Genomic DNA, 18,197 nt, shown 5'->3' with positions numbered 1-18,197 from the left:
TTCTTCTCCTTGTCCAGATCTATTCCACCCCCAACAATCTTCTTATTCATTGAACTTTTTGAAACTTTGCAGTTTTAGAGAGAGGGAAGGGATTGACTCTGTGTACACAAATTTGCAGAGGGACAATAGGGTTGAGGTCTGTTATTTCTCACCTCTCTCTGTTTATTTTATTTTATTTAAAAACATTTATGCTTTTAACAAGCATATCTCTTGAGACATAAATCCACAGTTTGAGAACTGCAAAACTAAGCATCTCTGATGGTATCTTCTAGGCTGAGCACTGAGTTCTATTGGGTAGACAGAGTAACCTAAACAGTCTATACAGAAGCCCCTGGAACCCCATAAGATTGGGTCCCTAATCCTTGACCTATTGGAACTTATTTACAAAACTTCTCTTAAACATTACATGAATATATTGTCTCATGCTATAGAATTAGAGTTTATACTCCCTATTCCATGATGAGATAGTTTTAATTAAGATACAGTATAGCTCACAGATATCTTTAGATAGAGTTTTTCCCTCAAAAAGCATTTTATCAAAAAAATCCAATTTTAAATTTTAAAAATCCAATTTTTTAAAAAAACAAAATGTTGATTTTTATCCACCCTGCTTCACAGGGGTGTGGTGAAGATAAAATAGATTGTGAGGTGCACAGATGCTATTGTAATAGTGGCTATGTAAGTACCTAAATTAGAAATATTTTGACTCAGTATTATGCACCATGACTGCATGAGTATCTCTTTACATTTCTTTGCATATAAACTGAAGTTGCAGGTTATTCAGTACTAGTGATGGACAGCCTTGAAGAGTGAAGTCTTTTATCCACAGAACAGGTACAGCATCGTCCCACACACTGCCTCTCCAACATGCTTCAACCCTTACCTGCAGGAACTACTTCTGGGGATGAAGGCAGAGTGAATTACTCTGCCTATATGTAGAGAGTGCAAGCATGAATGTCAGTTATCACAGAGTATCTTGTAATGTGGCTATTTGTCCACTAGGAACTGCCGTGAAGCCATATTAAAACCACTGGCAATCCCCTTGTATTTTTGTTTGCTACTTGGAAGCAGAAGGGCTAGATGGCTGTCTACTTTCCTTTTTCCTATGGGACCAGGGCTCAGTCCAGATTGAGGTCTTTGGGTTTATGAATGAGTTCTCAGTTTATTCTGAACATGAATTTTCTATGACCGGGATAACTTCTCAGGACTCCTCAGATAATAAATAGGAATATTCTTTCACCTCTAGAGACAGATCTCTCAAGGTTAAGTATGGAGACCATTGTTCAGAGTGAAATGTTAATAGTAATGCTGCCTGACTCTGTCTTGTCCATAGGAGACTAAAACCTTCACCTATTATGATCAGTCCCTGAACTTTCACAAGCTCACAATCATGCAATGATTTTGGGGGAGAGCGGGTGAGGGGGAGAGAAAAATAGCATTTTAAAAGTTGTTCTACATTAAATCTTAAACCCAGTCTCTGGAAAAACAAACAGGAATGTTTGGTCCTCTTAGCAACATGCCTGAGAAGGCAGCTGTGCTGTTAACATTCATGTCAGCCAGAGTCTCTGTGCTCTCCGCGTGATGATCCCCACCCCAAGTCTTCAGACAAGAACTGATAGAGAGAAATGCTAACAGCTGTTGGATACTGTCCCACTGAGTTTATGAATCTGTTAATGGGGGTAAATGATAAATATCAGTGACTCCTACTTCTTGGACTGGTGCTTGTAGTTTATCAGTCTGTCTGAGGTGGTGATGAGAAGGCAGTACTACCCTAACAAATTAGAAGGAGACATGTAATAAATATTTTTCTTGCCTGTGGGTGTGGAGGTTGAATCTTAGTGCTCATGAGACTGGGGACTTCTACTTCTGTCACATCAAGACACAGTGAATGTTGATATTTACTGTACAAAGTTTCTTCATTTGCTCTGCCAATGCACTTTAGGTGGTGGTTCATTTTAGGGACATGAACTCCTCCAGCTCTATCAATACCTATATCTCTTGATTTTCCAGTTTTGGCCTTTGCTGGAGCCTAGATTAAGAATCTGACTAAATAATGTAGTGGTTCTGTAATACTGGAAAAGTGTCCCCTAGAAGCTAAACTGGCCACCAGACCCCAAATGAACATTCTGTCAAAAGGCAGCCCGAGGCTGGGGTGCCCTTTTGCAGTAGGCTGTGGCACAGCACAGCACAGCAAGTTTGCCTGCCTCAGGTCTTTCTTAGTCCGGTCATAAAAAGCATAGTCCCTTGCATTGTCCAATACTAAGACCCACTTCTAGGCATAATTCTTGTAAATGGACAGTAGTTTGTGGAAACCTCATGGTAAAGCCATTCTTCAAATTCCCATAGTACTACTTAACAACAGGGATTTTTCCATGCCCCTCTCCAGCAACACCATTTCCAGGTCACTCACCTATGACTCTAAGAGCACTCATCTCCCAGTTCCTTTCTGCCCTTGTTCCAGGGCCCCTCTCTCCCAGCCACCTGCACTGGTTCTCTGGCTTGGTAAAGACAGCAAGCTAACCCCTCCACTGGTCTCTTAGTTCTCCCCCCTTTTCAGCCTCCCACCGCCAGCTTTCCAGCTCAGGAAGGTCAGCAGACTAGCCCCTCTGCTCTCCTAGGCCTCAACCTTTGTCAGCCTCCTGCTCCTGCAAGTCATCAGGCTAGGCCCTCTGCTGGCTGCCTAGCCAATTCCTCTTTATTCCCAGAGAGGGCCTCTAGAGCTTTCTGCAGCTTCCCTGTCTCTCACAGGCAGCTCTCACTTGCCCCTTTCCTTGGTCCTCGAGTCTGTGCTCTCAGGCAGTGCTTACCTGCCATTCTCTTTCAGGCAGCTCTGGCTCTCCAGGTCACTGGCTCTCCTGGTTTCAAACAGCTTTCACCTGCTGGTCTCCTCCCTCTGAGGTTAAAAGGAGTCACTAAGACTCTAATTGGGGTTCCACTGACCAGTCGCAGGAGCACTAGCTTCTTCTCTCCAAGGATCAGTGTTACCATGACACAATCCCTACCCTAATTTAACTTGAAGAATTGACCCACATTTTATATATTTGGCTCAGACTAGGACAGAAAGTCACTTTGTATGTGAAGAACAAAGCCAAGCTTGTTCATAATTCTCCCTAGTTATCTTTATATACTATACCTGTCAATTAATACATTTTAATTGGGTGAGTCAGTTTTGCCTTTAGAGTACACACCTGTACTCTATTAAATATTGTTGAGTATCATCCTATCATCTCTTTCTCAGTGCTGCATTTTTCTTTTGTTGGCACACTAACTAAAGCAAACATAATAATGCCAGTGGTCTGAAGTCAGTTGTGGAACAAGGAGGCTCCAATATTAGCATTAGTAATATGTTGCTACACCAGCTGTCACTGTTGAAAACCTTATTTTAGAAATAAGGGTCTCTTTCAAAAGAAATAAGTTGTCACTTTATGTTGAAACCCACTCTTTCTTTTGAGACATAGAGCAGAGGGAGAGGATGGGAAGTAGGAGTAGACAATACAGATCTGCAATTAAATTTTTATCAGGACAGAGCCAACTTGTAATCTAATCATTCTCAAAAAATGAGTTAAATGGTTTCAGATACTACACATGCCCATTGCCAATTTTTGTGGAGATCTTTGTAAATCAGCTTCCAAGTTGCTTTTAATAGCAGCTTCCATAGGATTTTCATACGGCTAGAGTCATGACATGTCTGCAGCAAAATTGCCTTCAACAACACCCCCCCCCCCCCCCGCCCTTTCTTTTCAACATCCTTAGAACTCAAATGTGGCTGAAGTTAATGACAGATAATTATAAACAGAAGTTTGTGGAGGAGTAGGAGACTTTTCTTTTGTACTGAGACTTTGCTTTCATAGCAGGGATATTCCTTTGCCTTTTACCTGTGGGATGTTTTTTGTTTGTTTTTTAAAAGATATGTTTTAGTTCAAAAGGAATTATTTTGGGGAAGCTCTATGGCCTGTGTTAGGAGATCAGACTAGATGATTGCAATGGTTCCTTCTGGCGTTAAAATCGAGGAACCTTCCTTCACTTTATTTTCTCCACACCCTTATAGTGATTCTATCAGTTGCCACTGTACCACTGCCAGCTTTCTTCCGATTTAAGTATATGTATCACTTTAATGTAGGGATTGATTGGTTAGAAAGAATCCATTGTAAATGAATAGGGGATTTGATGTTGCTATGCAGTACTATGGCTGAATCAGTATGAGTGATGGCTAAAGGGAATGTTTGTGGAGCTGTCATTTAAGCTGAATTAGGGAAAGTCACTTTACACTTAAATAAACAGGTAAAAATGGGTTATTAGGTTTGATTTCCTGCCATAAATCTCTTGCTTCTATGGGCAAAACTGTTAAATTAATCACTTTCTAAAAAATGGGGAGAAATTCTACTGCTGCTAACAATTGTTCCACTGGTTGCTGTGCATCACTTACACCTGATCTCCTTTTGGCGGAAGAAGGGATAGAGTTTGGCTAAATTGCCAAGTTTGAATTTGATGTCAATCGTGAAAGGATATACTAGCCTTGATTAGTCAGTCCTTGTAAGTGTGGTGATGATTCTCTGTTTAGCTAAATGCCTTTGATCAATATGATTTGTAATTTGCCATATTACTTAACTTTTCCAGACTCCAGATCTTGAAGTTCACATGTTTATTGAAATAACTGTTCACTGGCTCATCAAAAAGAAAAACACAAAAATGTGCGGTGTTTATACTTTGTTTTTAGAGGTAGGTTTATTGGGAGATATGGTTTAACTCACATTTCACCTAGGATGTGCTGCTGGAAGGTGCTATCTGAAAGCATTGGGAGGCTATAGGTGCTTAATAACAAAATTTTTATTGCTATGTTGACTTAACAGTATGCTGACATTTAATTTGTAAACAATAGGAACTCTGCACCATTCTGGCAGTGCTGAGGCTCAGTAGGAAGTACATAGTTATTCTAAAGAAATTTTAAACTGAACTATTTCACAAAGCATTAGCATTAGAGCAACTTTCTGTTATAAGCTAAAGGGTCCATTATATAGAGGCTGTTGTACAACACTGGTGGTCAGAAGTTATAGATTGTTTCTGGATCTGCCACTGACTTGCTGCATAACGTTGGGCAAGTTGCAGCCTCTGTACCTCAGTTCTTCATTTGTGAAAAGCAGCTAATAATTCTTAGTTATCTCAAGGGAGTATTGTGAAGCTTACAGAGCATTTACAGGGTTGGATAAGGTGCTCTAGAAGTGCAGAGTGTTGTTTAAAATAATGTTCTAGAATGGGGATGGGCAAACCACGGGCCATTTTAATCCAGTCCTCAAGCTCCCACTAAGGAGCGGGGTCTGGGGCTTGCCCAGCACCAGCCAGGGAGCAGAGTCAGGGGCTACTCCACACAGCTCCCGGAAGCAGTGGCGTGGCCCCCTTCCCCCTCCTACGTGTAGGGGCAGCCAGGGGGCTCCATGCACTGGCCCCACCCCAAGCACTGCCCCCGCAGCTCCCATTGGCTGGGAACCACAGTCAGTGGGGGCTGCAGGGGCAATGCCTGTGGACAGGGCAGCGTGTAGAGCCGCCTGGCTGCGCTTCCGTGTAGGAGCCAGAGAAGGGACATGCTGCTGCTTCTGGGAGCCACTTGAGGTAAGCATTGCCCGAAGCCTGCACCTCTGTGCCTCTCCCTGCACCCCTACCCCCTGCGCAAGCCCTGATCCCCCTCCCGCCTTCCAAACCCCTCAATCCCAGCCCTGAGCATGCTCCTGCACCCCCAACCAGAGCCCGCACCCCCTCACATATCCCAACCCCAATTTTGAGGGCATTCATAGATTCATAGATACCAAGGTCAGAAGGGACCATTATGATCATCTAGTCTGACCCCCTGCACAATGCAGGCCACAGAATCTCACCCACCCACTCCTGCGATAAACCTCTCACCTATGTCTGAGATATTGAAGTCCTCAAATCGTGGTTTAAAGACTTCAAGGAGCAGAGAATCCTCCAGCAAGTGACCCGTGCCCCATGCTACAGAGGAAGGCGAAAAACCTCCAGGGCCTCTTCCAATCTGCCCTGGAGGAAAATTCCTTCCCAACCCCAAATATGGCGATCAGTTGATCCTGAGCATGTGGGCAAGATTCACTAGCCAGATACCCAGGAAAGAATTCTCTGTAGTAACTCAGCTCCCACCCCATCTAACATCCCATCACAGGCCATTGGGCCTATTTACCATGAATATTTAAAGATCAATTAATTGCCAAAATCATGTTATCCCATCATACCATCTCCTCCATAAACTTATTGAGTTTAATCTTGAAGCCAGATAGGTCTTTTGCCCCCACTGCTTCCCTTGGAAGGCTATTCCAAAACTTCACTCCTCTGATGGTTAGAAACCTTCATCTAATTTCAAGGCTAAACTTCCTGATGACCAGTTTATATCCATTTGTTCTTGTGTCCACATTGGTACTGAGCTTAAATAATTCCTCTCCCTCTCCGGTATTTATTCCTCTGATATATTTATAGAGAGCAATCATATCTCCCCTCAACCTTCTTTTAGCTAGGCTAAACAAGCCAAGCTCCTTGAGTCTCCTTTCATAAGACAGGTTTTCCATTCCTCGGATCATCCTAGTAGCCCTTCTCTGTACCCGTTCCAGTTTGAATTCTTCCTTCTTAAACATGGGAGACCAGAACTGCACACAGTATTACAGGTGAGGTCTCACCAGTGCCTTGTATAACGGTACTAAAACCTCCTTATCTTTACTGGAAATATCTCGCCTAATGCATCCCAAGACCACATTAGCTTTTTTCACGGCCATATCACATTGGCGGCTCATAGTCATCCTATGATCAATCAATACTCCAAGATCCTTCTCCTCCTCCGTTACTTCTAATTGATGTGTCCCCAGCTTATAACTAAAATTCTTGTTGTTAATCCCTAAATACATGACCTTACACTTCTCACTATTAAATTTCATCCTATTACTATTACTCCAGTTTACAAGGTCATCCAGATCTTCCTGTATGATATCCCGGTCTCTCTCTAAATTGGCAATACCTCCCAGCTTTGTATCATCCACAAACTTTATTAGCACACTCCCACTTTTTGTGCCAAGGTCAGGAATAAAAAGATTAAATAAGATTGGTCCCAAAACTGATCCCTGAGGAACTTCACTAGTAACTTCCCTCCAGCCTGACAGTTCACCTTTCAGTAGGACCTGCTGTAGTCTCCCTGTTAACCATTTCCTTATCCACCTTTCAATTTTCATATTGATCCCCATCATATCCAATTTAACTAATAATTCCCCATGTGGCACGGTATCAAACCCCTTACTGAAATCTAGGGGTATGTCTACACTACGGAATAAGGTCGAATTTATAGAAGTCGGTTTTTTAGAAATCGGTTTTATATATTCGAGTGTGTGTGTCCCCACAGAAAATGCTCTAAGTGCATTAAGTGCATTAACTCGGCAGAGTGCTTCCATGGTACCGAGGCTAGAGTCGACTTCCGGAGCGTTGCACTGTGGATAGCTATCCCACAGTTCCCGCAGTCTCCGCTGCCCATTGGAATTCTGGGTTGAGATCCCAATGCCTGATGGGGCTAAAACATTGTCGCGGGTGGTTCTGGGTACATATCGTCAGGCCCCCCTTCCCTCCCTCCCTCCGTGAAAGCAAGGGCAGACAATCGTTTCGCGCCTTTTTTCCTGACGCCATACCACGGCAAGCATGGAGCCCGCTCAGGTAACCGTCACCGTATGTCTCCTGGGTGCTGGCAGATGCGGTACAGCATTGCTACACAGTAGCAGCAACCCATTGCCTTCTGGCAGCAGACGGTACAGTACGACTGGTAGCCGTCCTCGTCATGTCCGAGGTGCTCCTGGCCACGTCGGCTGGGAGCGCCTGGGCAGACATGGGCGCAGGGACTAAATTTGGAATGACTTGACCAGGTCATTCTCTTTAGTCCTGCAGTCAGTCCTATTGAACTGTCTTATGGTGAGCAGGCAGGCGATATGGATTGCTAGCAGTCCTATTGCATCATCTTCTGCCGGGCAGGCAAGAGATGAGGATGGCTAGCAGTCCTACTGCACCATCTTCTGCTGAGCAGCCATGAGATGTGGATGGCATGCAGTCCTTCTGCACCATCTGCTGCCAGCCAAAGATGTAAAAGATAGATGGAGTGGATCAAAACAAGAAATAGACCAGATTTGTTTTGTACTCATTTGCCTCCTCCCCCGTCTAGGGGACTCATTCCTCTAGGTCACACTGCAGTCACTCACAGAGAAGGTGCAGCGAGGTAAATCTAGCCATGTATCAATCAGAGGCCAGGCTAACCTCCTTGTTCCAATAAGAACAATAACTTAGGTGCACCATTTCTTATTGGAACCCTCCGTGAAGTCCTGCCTGAAATACTCCTTGATGTAAAGCCACCCCCTTTGTTGATTTTTAGCTCCCTGAAGCCAACCCTGTAAGCCGTGTCGTCAGTCGCCCCTCCCTCCGTCAGAGCAATGGCAGACAATCGTTCCGCGCCTTTTTTCTGTGCGGACGCCATACCAAGGCAAGCATGGAGGCCGCTCAGCTCACTTTGGCAATTAGGAGCACATTAAACACCACACGCATTATCCAGCAGTATATGCAGCACCAGAACCTGGCAAAGCGATACCGGGCGAGGAGGCGACATCAGCGTGGTCACGTGAGTGATCAGGACATGGACACAGATTTCTCTGAAAGCATGGGCCCTGCCAATGCATGCATCATGGTGCTAATGGGGCAGGTTCATGCTGTGGAATGCCGATTCTGGGCCCGGGAAACAGGCACAGACTGGTGGGACCGCATAGTGTTGGAGGTCTGGGACGATTCCCAGTGGCTGCGAAACTTTTGCATGCGTAAGGGCACTTTCATGGAACTTTGTGACTTGCTTTCCCCTGCCCTGAGGCGCATGAATACCAAGATGAGAGCAGCCCTCACAGTTGAGAAGCGAGTGGCGATAGCCCTGTGGAAGCTTGCAACGCCAGACAGCTACCGGTCAGTTGGGAATCAATTTGGAGTGGGCAAATCTACTGTTGGGGCTGCTGTGATGCAAGTAGCCCACGTAATCAAAGATCTGCTGATATCAAGGGTAGTGACCCTGGGAAATGTGCAGGTCATAGTGGATGGCTTTGCTGCAATGGGATTCCCTAACTGTAGTGGGGCCATAGACGGAACCCATATCCCTATCTTGGCACCGGAGCACCAAGCCGCCGAGTACATAAACCGCAAGGGGTACTTTTCAATAGTGCTGCAAGCTTTGGTGGATCACAAGGGACGTTTCACCAACATCAACGTGGGATGGCCGGGAAAGGTACATGACGCTTGCATCTTCAGGAACTCTGGTCTCTTTCAAAAGCTGCAGGAAGGGACTTTATTCCCAGACCAGAAAATAACTGTTGGGGATGTTGAAATGCCTATATGTATCCTTGGGGACCCAGCCTACCCCTTAATGCCATGGCTCATGAAGCCGTACACAGGCAGCCTGGACAGTAGTCAGGAGCTGTTCAACTACAGGCTGAGCAAGTGCAGAATGGTGGTAGAATGTGCATTTGGACGTTTGCTGGCGCAGTTTACTGACTTGCTTAGACCTCAGCGAAACCAATATTCCCACTGTTATTACTGCTTGCTGTATGCTCCACAGTATCTGTGAGAGTAAGGGGGAGACATTTATGGCAGGGTGGGAGGTTGAGGCAAATTGTCTGGCTGCTGGTTACGGGCAGCCAGACACCAGGGCGGTTAGAAGAGCACAGGAGGGCGCAGTACGCATCAGAGAAGCTTTGAAAACCAGTTTCATGACTGGCCAAGCTACGGTGTGAAAGTTCTGTTTGTTCCTCCTTGATGAAACCCCCCACCCCTTGGTTCACTCTACTTCCCTGTAAGCTAACCACCCTCCCCTCCTCCCTTTGATCACCGCTTGCAGAGGCAATAAAGTCATTGTTGCTTCACGTTCATGCATTCTTTATTCATTCATCACACAAATAGGGGGATGACTACCAAGGTAGCCCAGGAGGGGTGGTGGAGGAGGGAAGGAAAATGCCACACAGCACTTTAAAAGTTTACAACTTCTTTTTTTTTGGGCAATCCTCTGTGGTGGAGTGGCTGGTTGGCCGGTGGCCCCCCCACCGCGTGCTTGGGCGTCTGGGTGTGGAGACGATGGAACTTGGGGAGGAGGGCGGTTGGTTACACAGGGGCTGTAGTGGCAGTCTGTGCTCCAGCTGCCTTTGCTGCAGCTCAACCATACACTGGAGCATACTGGTTTGGTCCTCCAGCAGCCTCAGCATTGAATCCTGCCTCCTCTCATCACGCTGCCGCCACATTTGAGCTTCAGCCCTGTCTTCAGCCCGCCACCTCTCCTCCCGGTCATTTTCTGCTTTCCTGCACTCTGACATTATTTGCCTCCACGCATTCGTCTGTGCTCTGTCAGTGTGGGAGGACAGCATGAGCTCGGAGAACATTTCATCTCAAGTGCGTTTTTTTTTTTTTTTTTTCTTTCTAAGCTTCACTAGCCTCTGGGAAGGAGAAGATCCTGTGATCATTGAAACACATGCAGCTGGTGGAGGAAAAAAAAAGGGACAGCGGTATTTAAAGACACATTTTATAAAACAGTGGCTACACTCTTTCACGGTAAACCTTGCTGTTAACATTACATACATAGCACATGTGCTTTTGTTACAAGGTCGCATTTTGCCGCCCCCCACCGCGTGGCTACCCCCTCAATCCTCCCCCCTCCCTCTGGCTAACAGCGGGGAACATTTCTGTTTAGCCACAGGCAAACAGCCCAGCAGGAATGGGCTCCTCTGAGTGTCCCCTGAAGAAAAGCACTCTATTTCAACCAGGTGACCATGAATTATATCTCACTCTCCTGAGGATAACACAGAGAGATAAAGAAGGGATGTTGTTTGAACGCCAGCAAACATACACTGCAATGCTTTGTTGTACAATGATTCCCGAGTACGTGTTACTGGCCTGGAGTGGTAAAGTGTCCTACCATGAAGGACGCAATAAGGCTGCCCTCCCCACAAACCTTTTGCAAAGGCTTTGGGAGTACATCCAGGAGAGCCGCGAATGCCAGGGCAAAGTAATCCTTTCACATGCTTGCTTTTAAACCATGTATAGTATTTTAAAAGGTACACTCACCAGAGGTCCCTTCTCCGCCTGCTGGGTCCAGGAGGCAGCCTTGGGTAGGTTCGGGGGGTACTGGCTCCAGGTCCAGGGTGAGAAACAGTTCCTGGCTGTCGGGAAAACCGGTTTCTCCGCTTGCTTGCTGTGAGCTATCTACAACCTCATCATCATCATCATCTTCTTCTTCTTCGTCCCCAAAACCTGCTTCCGTATTGCCTCCATCTCCATTGAAGGAGTCAAACAACACGGCTGGGGTAGTGGTGGCTGAACCCCCTAAAATGGCATGCAACTCATCATAGAAGCGGCATGTTTGGGGCTCTGACCCGGAGTGGCCGTTCGCCTCTCTGGTTTTCTGGTAGGCTTGCCTCAGCTACTTCAGTTTCACGCGGCACTGCTTTGCGTCCCTGTTATGGCCTCTGTCCTTCATGCCCTGGGAGATTTTGACAAAGGTTTTGGCATTTCGAAAACTGGAACGGAGTTCTGATAGCACGGATTCCTCTCCCCATACAGCGATCAGATCCCGTACCTCCAGTTCGGTCCATGCTGGAGCTCTTTTGCGATTCTGGGACTCCATCATGGTCACCTCTGCTGATGAGCTCTGCATGGTCACCTGCAGCTTGCCACGCTGGCCAAACAGGAAATGAGATTCAAAAGTTCGCAGTTCTTTTCCTGTCTACCTGGCCATTGCATCTGAGTTGAGAGTGCTGTCCAGAGCGGTACAATGGAGCACTCTAGGATAGCTCCCAGAGGCCAATACCGTCTAATTGTGTCCACAGTACCCCAAATTCGAGCCGGCAAGGCCGATTTAAGCACTAATCCACTTGTCAGGGGTGGAGTAAGGAAATCGATTTTAAGAGCCCTTTAAGTCGAAATAAAGGGCTTCATCGTGTGGACGGGTGCAGGTTTACATCGATTTAATGCTGCTAAATTCGACCTAAAGTCCTAGTGTAGACTAGGGCTAGGTAAATTAGATCCACTGTGTTTCCTTTGTCTAAAAAATCTTTTACTTTCTTAAAGAAGGAGATCAGGTTGGTTTGGCACGATCTATTGCTTGTAAAACCATGTTGTATTTTGTCCCATTTACCATTGACCTCAATGTCCTTAACTACTTTCTCCTTCAGAATTTTTTCCAAGACCTTGCATACTACAGATGTCAAACTAACAGGCCTGTAGTTACCCAGATCACTTTTTTTTCCTTTCTTAAAAATAGGAACTATGTTAGCAATTCTCCAATCATACGGTACAACCCCTGAGTTTACAGATTCATTAAAACTTGTTAATGGGCTTGCAATTTCATGTGCCAATTCCTTTAATATTCTTGGATGAAGATTGTCTGGGCCTACCGATTTAGTCCCATTAAGCTGTTTCTCTTCTACCTCAGATATGGTAATATCTACCTCCATATCCTCATTCCCATTTGTCATGCTACCATTATCCCTAACATCCTCATTAGCCTTATTAAAGACTGAGGCAAAGTATTTGTTTAGATATTGGGCCATGCCTAGATTATCCTTAACCTCCACTCCATCCTCAGTGTTTAGTGGTCCCACTTCTTCTTTCTTTGTTTTCTTCTCATTTATATGGCCATAGAACCTTTTTACTATTGGTTTTAATTCCCTTTGCAAGGTCCAACTCTACTTGACTTTTAGCCTGTCTCACTTTATCCCTACATGTTCTGACCTCAATAAGGTAGCTTTCCTTGCTGATCCCTCCCATCTTCCACTCCCTGTATGCTTTCTGCTGTTTCTTAATCACCTCTCTGAGATGCTTGCTCATCCAGCTTGGTCTACAATTCCTGCCTATGAATTTTTTTCCCTTTCTTGTGATGCAAGCTTCTGATAGCTTCTGCCCGCCATACAATTTCTATTCCCAGATGTGGCCCTCAGGTCAAAAAGCTTGCCCACCTCTGTTCTGGAACCAGGGTTCTCAACTGGGGTTGCAAAAAGATGTTAAGAAGCTTGCAACTTCCTTGCCCTTCCAAAGCTGCTAAATGAGAGAGTGGTCCCAAGGCAGCCCCAGCATGGAAAAGGTTGAGAACCACTTGTCTAGAACCAATGAGGGGGTGAAAAAGCAGCCTACTTTCCTGAGTCACATCCTTGAGGAGGGCTACAGCTACTGGAAAAAGATAGGGCTTTATAGATAGAGACCACTGCCACAAGGAAGATGTCCTAATTCAAGGAAATAAAAAATCTTCTCCCACATATAAAAAAAGAACAAAGCTGCTTCTTGAGATAAACAAAATATCACTAGATGATACAACTACCCCAAGCAGAATTTAGTCTCTTAAAATGTAAGACTTGTCTTATAAAGCTGTTAAATAGTCAGATGATTCACATAGTGAACTGGAGCCAAAATATATGTCAACACCCACTTAAGATGCTCATCTTGGACAAAACAAATCTGTTTACACAGAGTTTGAAAGGAAGTTAGTGCGTTTGCTAACACAGTGCTAAAGCTTTAGTTGCACAACTAAACAGTTCTTTATATCAAGGAGGAACTTTTGTTCTTGTGAAAAATCTTATTCAATATTCCTGTCATCTTGGAATTCCCAAGTTAAACAGAGCCAGACTGACTTCACTGCATGTACTGAACTCTGGTCCCAAAGGAGGTACTTAGAAGAAGTGTGGCTCATTCTTAAAGGGATACAATGCAGCCCAGTGTAATCCAAGCAGTCAGCTGTCTTGCCAAACCTATGTAGGCATGCAACAACTGGGAATCTTGTTTTGTGGAAAGCAAGAGAGGGGTGGCAGGGAGGCAAAAACCAACCAGACAATCTTAGAAAAACATTAACAAAATAAAAGGGCTTAATAGCAAAAGCAAATGCTACCTTGCATTTCAAAACAGTGAGTAAAGTGCTTTCTTAGATATTTCCCTTCTTCCTCTGGAGGGGATTTAGCCTTGACACAACGTTTACAAGTCTAACATGCTTATTATATCAATTAATAATTTACAAAACTGTTTCACAGCATGTCAGTCTTCCTGTAGGGATTTTATACTGGCTCTATCTGAAAGATATGTAATATAAAATTTACCTGGGTGATCCTCCAAAGCAGTACACTAACTTGGATGTATCTGCCATACAGATTTACTCCATGTGACCAAAGGAAGCCTTTTCCTTTTAAGGAATGGCATGGCTTAATTTTCTTAGTATTTTCCCTAGAGATCTTGATGAGTAGGGTTTGTTCAGATCTATACTTGCCATCAAAGAGCATTCAGAACCAGTTCACATCTCCTGTTGTCAGCAACAAGTACAATTTGCTAGTTTATACAATGAGAGCAAATCTCCAATTCTTTGGGTATGTCTATACAGCAGTCATAGATTGCAGCTTGTGTAGACATACCCAAGCTAGCCTTAATCTACCTGCTTTCAGGTCCCAAAGCAGTGAAGCTGTGGCAGCAGGCACTTCAATATGGGATGTACAAGCCTGCTCAGAACACTGGGTAATTATCCTTTGACTATCAAATGGTAGACATGGTGGAAATATTAGAGAAACAGGTTGCAAGCATTTTTATCCTTGTGGGGATCCAACTTTGCTCTGAACAGATTTAGATGACTTGGTGATAAAAAGCCTGTGCCCTGAAAGCACTTCTTACTTATTTATATACCGAGTGTCTCTCCATATGCTTTGGGTATCCTTGGCATAACTTAAAAAATACCACCCAACCATAATGAACCTGCAAGTCCAATAAAAATTATAAACACTACCACTGGTAGACAGCTTCGTTGGTTCTAGACCAGTGGTGGGAAAAATGCTTTAAACAAGGCCACATACTTCATGTTGCATGGCTTAGGACACTTTGCTTGTAGTCTGTCTACAGAAAGGCAAAGTCTTTGTCACAGTAAAGTCCACAGAGGCGCATATCACAGCCTAATTTCATTTGAAAACTAACCTTACTGTTACATAGGAAAAAGGAGGAAATGGATTGTTTTACTCGGCAGCAATATTAGACCTCCCAGTGGGAGTTTCAAACTCTCCCTCTTCCTTCCTCCTTCAGAATATATGGAAAATGAGTCATGAGAGGCAGCACACAAAGACAGACATAGTAGTGATGGCGGTTAGCCTGGCCTCCCGTTACAAATAGCTGACACTGCCTTGCCCAATCCTTTTTGGCATCCCAGTCACACCACCACAAACGGTGGTAGCAGGGATAGTGTTTAAACAGCTATGTGCAGAACTACGTGGGCGAAGGTATCTTTAAATAACCAGAAGTGAGTCTTATTCCCTGACTGTGTCAACATGAGTTGTTATTCCATCCTACTGAACCAGAGAAGTGAGCCAAATGTAATTCTGAGTGTTGCAAATATAAGCAATGAAGTGAGATCATTTTCTGCTGCTCAGAGCTATCCCAGTGTACACCAGAATGAAATTGACCCGATTGTCAGTTTTTACTGCTTCCATTCAAAGTTCTGTGAGCAACAGTGAGATTGGCAGGACTCAAGTAATTTTTGTTATGCTGGTGTTTGAGGAAACTATGAGCAGCAGCAGAGGGCAGGCGTGGAAGGATGGGTCCTAAACCCTGATGGGGGGTGGGGGTGGGAAGAAGAGTTGGAAAAATAATTAATATTGTCCCCATCTCCTTGATTTAGCTAGGAGGTTCAGGGGTGTGAGAGGAACAGATAATGCTGCTTCTTTCTTCCAGTTTCATGTAGAGTCTGGGCTGGGAGGTCTTCAGATTTATCAGGCTGGAAACTGTGGAAAAATAAAGCCTCCAAGCAGGGTTCAGGGTCAGCACCTTAGCAGGAAACTTACCTCGTGCTTCTCAGCAAGTAGGTGGGATGGGCGATGTGTTTGGCTAATAGATTTAGTCCTCTGGCTAAAGCAGGGGTGGGCAAATTACGGCCCGTGGGCTGCATTCGGCCTGCGGGACGTTTTAAGCCAGCTCGCGAGCCTTACCATGTGGCTCTCCGGCGCTTCAGCCAGGGTACTGGGTTGGGGGCCGGACCACGTGGCTTGCCCCCACTCCAGCCAGGGCGCTGGCTGGGGGGGCCAGACCACACAGCTCAGCCCCACTCCGGCTCCTACTCACTCCAATGGGAACTGCAGGGGTGGTGCCTGCGGACGGAGCAGTGTGCAGAGCTGCCTGGCCACGCCTCCATGTAGAAGCCGGAGAAGGGACATGCCACTGCTTCCCCCGAGCCTCTCCCCACGCCCCTGCCCTGATCCACCTCCCATCCTCCGAACCCTCAGTCCCAGCCTGGAGCACCCTCGTACACCCGAAACTCCTTGTCCCCAGCTCCACCCCAGAGCCTGCAGCCCCTCGTACACCCCAACCTCAATTTTGTGAGCATTCATGGCCCACCATATAATTTCTATTCCTCGATGTGGCCCTCCGGCCAAAAAGTTTACCCACCCCTGGAATAAGGTATAAGCACTTTTATACCAGTATAACTGCATCCATGCTAGAAGGGTTGTACTGCTTTAACAATACTGGTATAGATAAAGCAGCACAACTTTATAGGGTAGAAAAGGCCTGGGTGGATGGACTATTTCAGAATAGAAATAGGATATATAGAGGGACTTCGGAGAAAGAGAAAATGTAGGGCAGGAGGGAAGGGAAAAGGGATAGCAAGAGATGTGGAGATCAGAAGAAGGGGAGAAAAGATAGAAATGATGCAGGAAGAGAGACGCCTGGATTTATTATAGGAAAGAGAAGAGGAGAAAGTGGAGTAAAACCAAAAAAGAAAAGTTCTTATCACAGCAGGAGGAACACAGAAAGGGACATTTCTTACATTATTAGTTAACTTTCTGTTGAATAAACTAAAGCCAAATACAGTATACAATAGAGTATTTAACTGTTCTGTTTTCTTAAACTGCAGATAGTTGACTGTGACGAGCTTAGTAGTATTGATGTAACTTTCATTCTGATTATTAAGCTTAGTGTATTAGTTGGTGTTGTGTAAACAATACTTAAAATTTACACTCTTCTAATAACTGGCATCACAGATGTGGTGAACCATTTCATCTCCAATTCGGGGGTGAATAAGAAGGGGTTTGTATTGTCCCACTTTGATAAGCTGTTTTACATTTAATATAGCTCTTGTCCTCCAAAGACCTCAAAGTTCTTTACAATCATAGATTGATCCTCTTAACCCCCATATAAAATAGGAATTGTATTAATTTTACAGATAAGTATAAACTGAATTACAAGAAATTTTGTTGCCCAAGGTCACGCAGTGAGTCAGTGGCAGATCCTGGGTATATTGTGGACATGTGCCTTTCGATGGATATAGGAGTTCCCATATGGATTCAGACAAGTGGACAGTCTGTTCCACTATCCTGTCTCTGGAAGGGTCTGTATTCTTCAGAGGAGAGTGCAAGAAGCACCACAATCGACAATTATGGAATAATCTGCTCACAGGGTTTCTTCCTTATCCCCATCAGTTAGTGATTATTTTAAGCCATACAACTTGCGTTTACACTTTTGTGGGTAGCAGAAATAAATCCTTGTATTAGTTTTTTGTTGCCTTTCAGTCATGGAATAGTCACATGTTCTTGTTTTATAATAAGATAAATCTGGTATTTGTTTGCCTTCTCTATGCTATTCACTCTTTTGTACACCACTATAATTTCTCCTTTCTAAACAGAAATCTTTCTGTGCCTCTAAGTTTTATTGTGCTTCTCTGAATCCTTTCTATTTCTGCTATATCTTTTTGACATAAGGTGACCAGATCTGAACACAGCATTCCAGGTGAGAGTATACCCTTGACTTATATAGTGGTGTCATTCTATTCTCAGCATTGTTTTCTATCATATTCTTTATATCATAAGATGATCTGTCTGCCTTTTTTTTGACCGTTGCTGGTCATTTGAGCAGGTATTTTAATTGAGATGTCCACAATGATGCCAAGGTCTTTTTCTGAATGACTACAGTTAATTTAGAACCCAGCAATGTTCATGGGTATTTCAACTGATTCCCTCCAGTGTGCATTATCTTGCATTTGTCAATACTGAATTTTCTCTGCATTCATGTTTCCCATTAATTTAATGGTTTGTTAGCACCATTTGAGTTTTAGTAAATTAAATAATTTTGTCCTCTGCAAATGTTGGTATCTCAGCATTCATCCTCATTTCCAGATCCTGGACTATAATTAG

The 18,197-nt window shown here is 44.5% G+C and overlaps 2 protein-coding genes across 6 annotated transcripts in view; one reads left to right on the top strand and one right to left on the bottom strand.

Moving 5' to 3' along the window:
* Nucleotides 1-18,197, bottom strand: part of TOR3A (torsin family 3 member A) — a 64,251-nt gene that overhangs the window by 2,664 nt on the left and 43,390 nt on the right. The window contains exons 8-10 of one of the 5 annotated variants that reach the window (XR_013346925.1): nt 11,630-11,728; nt 11,119-11,533; nt 10,050-10,531 (exon numbers count right to left, since the gene is read on the bottom strand). The exons of 2 other annotated variants lie outside the window; for them this stretch is intronic. The gene's annotated coding sequence lies outside the window, so the exon portion shown is untranslated. Of the gene's footprint in view, nt 1-10,049; nt 10,532-11,118; nt 11,729-18,197 lie in introns of those variants that run through there. 2 more of the 5 variants (XR_013346924.1, XR_013346926.1) reach the window with 2 other exon arrangements.
* ABL2 (ABL proto-oncogene 2, non-receptor tyrosine kinase) overlaps nt 1-18,197 on the top strand; it is a 75,133-nt gene that overhangs the window by 24,805 nt on the left and 32,131 nt on the right. The gene's annotated exons all lie outside the window — the stretch shown is intronic.

The sequence above is a fragment of the Eretmochelys imbricata genome, chromosome 8 (assembly GCF_965152235.1).
Source record: "Eretmochelys imbricata isolate rEreImb1 chromosome 8, rEreImb1.hap1, whole genome shotgun sequence".
NCBI classification, from domain to species: Eukaryota; Metazoa; Chordata; order Testudines; family Cheloniidae; genus Eretmochelys; species Eretmochelys imbricata.
The sequence above is the reverse complement of the archived record's forward strand: the minus strand, read 5'-3'. Positions and strand labels throughout refer to the sequence as shown.